The sequence below is a fragment of the Nothobranchius furzeri genome, chromosome 11 (genome assembly GCF_043380555.1).
Source record: "Nothobranchius furzeri strain GRZ-AD chromosome 11, NfurGRZ-RIMD1, whole genome shotgun sequence".
Classification (NCBI taxonomy): domain Eukaryota; kingdom Metazoa; phylum Chordata; class Actinopteri; order Cyprinodontiformes; family Nothobranchiidae; genus Nothobranchius; species Nothobranchius furzeri.
This window is the reverse complement of record NC_091751.1, coordinates 35,277,472-35,283,471: the sequence shown is the minus strand read 5'-3', so window position 1 is coordinate 35,283,471 and position 6,000 is coordinate 35,277,472.

Sequence of the window (6,000 nt, the reverse complement as noted above, 5' to 3'; positions counted from 1 at the left end):
AATAGAGCCCTTGGGATTGGATACATGGTCCAGGAGGACAAACTGTATATATTATCGTCGATCAACTTCTCAAGAAGGAAAAAGAAAATAAGGACTGGCCAAGACCTCCTTGAAGAGGAAGTGAAAGAAAAGACTCCTGACCCACTGACTAGAAGAGAGCTATTAAGTCAAGTAGCTGGCCTTTATGACCCTATTGGGCTAGTCTCCCTTATCAAGCAAAAATGAGCCATGCTTTTCAGGAAAGCATTCCAAGAGGCAGCAAGTGGAGGTCTGATAAGAGACACTTGGGACAAGCCACTCTCTGAGGACCTCAGGAGAGAAGCCATTAAACTATTTGAGGAGTATGAGCATGTTGGCCACATCACATTCCCTAGGAGCCTCACACCAACTGGCTGGATTGGAAAACCTTGTGGAGCAACATTCTCCGATGAGAGTGACAAGAGCGTTGGAGCTGTAGTGTACCTCAGGTGTGAGACAGAGCAAGGCATCCAGGTCAGATTGGTCGAATCTAAAGCAAAACTCACGCCACTGGACCAAAAAGTGGAACCAGTCAAGGCAGAGATTTGTGGGGCCGTTGTTGCAACCCGGCTCAGAAAATATATTGAAAAGCATGGCCGAATGGAAGTTGAGCGATGGTTCCACCTACTAGCCAGTCAAACTGTGTTGGGAGCTATTCATCGGGACAGTTATGGATACCAAACCTGCTTTGGCAACAGAGTTGGTGAAATTCAGAAGGCTGGGTCTCTAGAGGACTGGTGGTGGATTCTTGGTGATGTGAACATAGCTGATGTTTTGACAAGAGGAGCTACTCCAGAGGATCTCAATGAGGTTTCAGAATGGCAAAACGGACCTTATTTCTTAAAACAGTCTGTGGAAGAATGGCCAAAAAAGTCGGCTAAAGAAGTTGCAACTAATGCCAAAGAGACTAGCCAAGCCTGCCCTATTGGAACTTTACCTGTTTCTGGACCAGTTAGAGAAGGCGTAACTAGAGAACGAGGCCACCAAACGGGATAAACGGGAGCTGGACGATCCACCCAGCAGACTCGCCTCACAGGAATGGAGCCGCTGAAGCAGCTGTTCAGGTCGTGAAAAGAGCCCTGCATAACCTTAGGGGAGATGGAATCTTCACATGGGGAGAGTTTCAAACATTCCTTTACATGGCAGCGAACCTGACTAATGAAAGGCCAACAGATGCCAGGACTCAGAGTCAAAAGGACTGTATCGAATACCTCAGCCCAAACTCTCTACTCCTTGGTAGGGCTAGACCTAAGGGAGATACAGGAAGCTTCAACTTTGACAACTACCGTTACAAGAGGCTAAGGGTGATTCAGGCAGAAGTCAACAGGTTCTGGAAGAAATGGAGCCAGACTGGACCCATCCTATTCGTCAGAAGTAAGTGGCACACAAAGGAACGCAATGTTGCAGTTAGCGACATCGTTTGGGTGGCCGGCCAGAATGCCTTGAGAAACCAATATAGGTTTGCCAGGGTGATCAGTGTCAACACCGACAGGAAGGGAGTTGTGAGGCATGTCAATGTCAAAACGTTCCCAAGTTACCCAGTTACCTCTGTGAGACCTGTAAAACAAGACAATAACGCAAAGAGAGAACATCCCACCCAGATCCCTGTTACAGTTCTTCACAGAGACGTCAGGCAGATTGTCATCTTGCTTCCTGTAGAAGAGCAAAATGTCACTGGGAGATGGAGAGAGTGGATCAATGGTGAAAGAGATTCCGAAGTCACCATAGTAAGATCAGCCTCTGCTCTATAAGCTTTGGACTTAACAGTTGTGACCTCCTTGGGTTCAAGAACCAGGAGCTCAAGTGGGAGGTGTCAGACTCAAAGTCATAATGTCAAATCAGTCAGCCAGTCAATAATGGCGCCCCCTGGTGGCCGAGGAACACCAATGTCCTCGCTACTAAGGAAGTTCCTGTCTAATCAGCTCATCAGCTGAATGAGAGCACCTGTCTGCAGGACACAAACAAATTCAGTCCTCACCTCAGAAGGAATCAGTGGGTACAGCAAAAAACTGTTCAGCTTTGGGGGAAACCACAAAGAGGCTACTGGTATGATACTGACAATATTTTACTGTTGAACAAAGTTAAATGAAATTGCCTGCTTAGATTTGATTTAATAGTATTTGAAATGCAGTGGATGATATGTTATTTGGACTTTTTAATTTCATTATTAAAGCAGCATTATTAGATAAAATAATTTACTTCATTCTGATTGTAATTGTATAAATCTGTTTCTGTTTGAAGGTTTTCAACCTGATTACCTGATTTACCTCAAATAAATTGAGAAGAGTAAATGAGTTGTTTCCTAGCTCACTTTTTGTGGTGGATTAAGTCCTTTTCAAGTGTTCAACCTTTGTTTTAAAGGTTTTAAAGAGTTTAAATCTGTCTCAAACTTAGCACAAAGTGTTTTAAAAATTTGTAAATATCTGGCATTATGTAAAGGATTAGAATTACATTTAATTAAGGACCATAAGACATTAAAGATTCATATCTAGTATGAATCCCATCTTACGGACACTGGGTTATTTAAATCAGAAGATTGGATCTTTTTATTACAGGGACTTTAAATAACACTTTGCATTAACTGAGAGACAAGAGAAGAGAGAGAGACTTTCAAACGTTTAAGGAAATTTATTAATAAATGATTTTTAAACAATTTAACAAGACTAACTCTCTAGTGATGGATGTTCTGTTGGAATGAAGTGTGAGGTGGATGGTGTGTGTGTGTGTGTGTGTGTGTGTGTGTGTGTGTGTGTGTGTGTGTGTGTGTGTGTGTGTGAATGATGTTAAATTCAGAACCTTCGCATCCGGAGAAGCAAAGTTTGAGTGGGTGATGATGTTTTGCTCCTAACTGATCAAAGTTTGAGACCAGTGGTCATAAATACATGAGATGCCATTCTGTCGCATCCACATACCCTCAATGAGACCTCTATGATGGATCCAGAATGCCCAGGTCCTCGGACATTCCTTCCGGTACTGGAGCCAATAGTACAGCGTCACAGCACGACAGACTAGTCCTTGGATTGTCTCCAGGTAAAAAGCGACAGGTGTTTCACAGCGTCAAAAAGAGGACCCTCCCTGGGTCAGCGAGTTCAGCTTTTATTCTGAAGGGCCCGTTGCTTGTTTGGTAACACAGGAATTTTCCCTGCTTGAATAGTTCTCATCTTAAAAAGAAAAGTATAGATGGCCTGTCCATACTTCACTTAACATGCGGTGAACTTCAGAGCATCTTGAGAGATCTTGAATACTGAACTTAAGATGGTGTTGGAACTGTTTTATTAATCTGGATGTTTTTGATTCTGGACGAATCAAAGCTGACAGATTAAATAAACATCACAGAGACTCTGCCATGCTTCAGACTTGAAGGTTCTGATTGGATCAGCAACAGCAATGTGTCATGTGATTATTTACCTTAATGTATCAGCGTGTCCAGTGACTAGAATAAGTCATTTACTTATTAAAACATATTAATCATAATATTGTGATTTCACATTGTATTATTGACAGTTGTTTTGATTGGCTTTATTGAAAATAGAGTTCTTTGGCTTTTAATAAAAGAAAAGGAAAGAGTATCTTCATCTTCTGTCTTCATTGCTGGAAAGTAAACAGTTTAGAAGCGAATGCATGACCTTGAGGCTGTTTCATGCACTCTGGCGCTGTGTCAAAGGGAACTGTGGTTAGAGGATAATAACCTTGAGGAATGGCTCCTTCATCACGTTACACAAGTTTGGACAGAAGCTGAATGGAGCGAGAAACTTGACAATGCTAATTCCACACATGCATGAGGAGAACACGCTCACTCCACACATGCATGAGGAGAACACGCTAACCCCAAAATTCCACTATCTCTGCTCCACTCCGGCACGAATTCCGCAGCAAAAACGGTCCCGTTGTAGTCAATCATAGCTGTTCCACTACTGCGGCCCGTTCCGCCATCCGGCAAAAATAGGATCGATTCTATTTTTGCCGGACACCGAAGCACTTCCGCAGTCAATGGACAGAAATCACAACCGCCCAACAAGAAAGGGAGCAAGCACAACTGTTATTTCACAATAAATCGATAAACAAAAAGCGTTTTTTTTTTTTGTTTCATATGCACAGGTTTAACAACTTTTAACAACTATCAATGGCGGTTGAACTTTAAATGCACAGAAATAAGCCATAAATACAGTTTCCACTATCAAAGTAGTCACCCTTTGTTGATCCAAACACTGCTGATCTCTCAACACAAATGATGGGCAGATTAAACAGTTCATTTTGATGCTTCTCCCACACAACGGGTGTTTGGATCTAACTTCCGCTTTTATTGCTCGGACTGTATCGCAAGATCTCGAAAATCCACGCACGCCTGTTTGCGCACCTCAGGTCTCCGCACCGGAGTGGAGCCGTTGTAGAGCGGGTACAGTATAATTTGAGTTTGGAAGCGAGTGGCATCGGAAAGCGGGGGCGGAGCGGAGATAGTGAAATTTTGGGGTAACTCCACACATGCATGAGGAGAACACGCAAACTCCACACATGATTGAGGAGAACATGCAAACTCCACACATGATTGAGGAGAACACGCAAACTCCACACATGATTGAGGAGAACATGCAAACTCCACACATGCATGAGGAGAACACGCAAACTCCACACATGATTGAGGAGAACATGCAAACTCCACACATGCATGAGGAGAACATGCAAACTCCACACATGCATGAGGAGAACACGCTAACTCCACACATGCATGAGGAGAGCATGCTAACTCCACGCATGCATGAGGAGTGTAAACAGAGCTTGTGTGAAGTAGGAACCTTAATGCAGGATCCTTGTTTCATAGAGTCTATAGAAGTGAGGGACAGCTCTGGTTGTCAGCAGCTGCACTAAATTGTTTGTAATCAAACTGAAGATCACGTCAAACAGCAGAGAGGCAGTCGGTAAAATAAACTCTTATTATAATAATATTGTGAAGGTTTCTGCTGCTGGAGAGCACTGATGTGGCCCAAAGTCTTCCTGAAACTCTGCTGAGAAAACCTGATATGTTCATTGTTGTTGGTTCAAAAGTGGTTTTCTGTTTAATCACTCAGGTCATTTGGGTCACATACAGGTTGTTTCTCTCTGGTTGGTTAAGTTAATGGGATGATTTCAGACAGTTTTACTGAAATTTTTGCATCTAAATGTTGTGTCTTTGTGATTTTTGGTAAATGATGGTTTATTTAATGGAACGACAAACGCTCAGGGGTCAGAATGGTGGTTTCTGTGTGTGTGTGTGTGTGTGTGTGTGTGTGTGTGTTCCAGCTGCATCACTTTAGCATAAAGTCTGATTCTACGTTTGTTGTGATCCTCAGAACTCCTCCTCGACAACTGAACTCGTCTTTTCTTCGTCTCTCGCAGCTTCTCAGCTTCTTTCTTTAGAATTCTGAGAATCTGAATCTGTAATTACTTCAGCTCTTGAATTCTTCAGGTTGTTTTCAACCTCATCCTCGTTAATCACAGCCCAATTAGGTACAAATGCAAACCAGAGCCAAAGCAGCAGGTGTCCAGGTGTGGTGCTGCAGGCGGCGCTGGTTTCTCAGCTCTGATGACGTCTGACTGGATCAGGGTGGAAAACTGATCCAAGCATAAAATTATTTCTGTCACCAAACCTGTGATGTTCAGCTGGTATCGTTATGGGATCAGTTATTAATGATAATCTACGATTTAATAACAATAAAAATCTTATCTTAACAAGCATCTAGAGATGTGATCTGTCGGACCAGAACTGACACCAAAAGACTGATCTTGCATCAAAGTCCGGCTCAGAGCTCAAATAAAATGAACCTTTTAACATCAGTTGAGGTTTGAGGATTTCAGCTGAGAGAGAAACAAGCCTCTGACCAGACTTTGGACTCTGATCAAACATTAACCGTCACCGACCATAAACCCATAAAACACAAGCTGAGTTTCACTGAAAACCCAAAACAAACTTCTGCTGTTTAATCATCAGATAAATGATGGTGTACA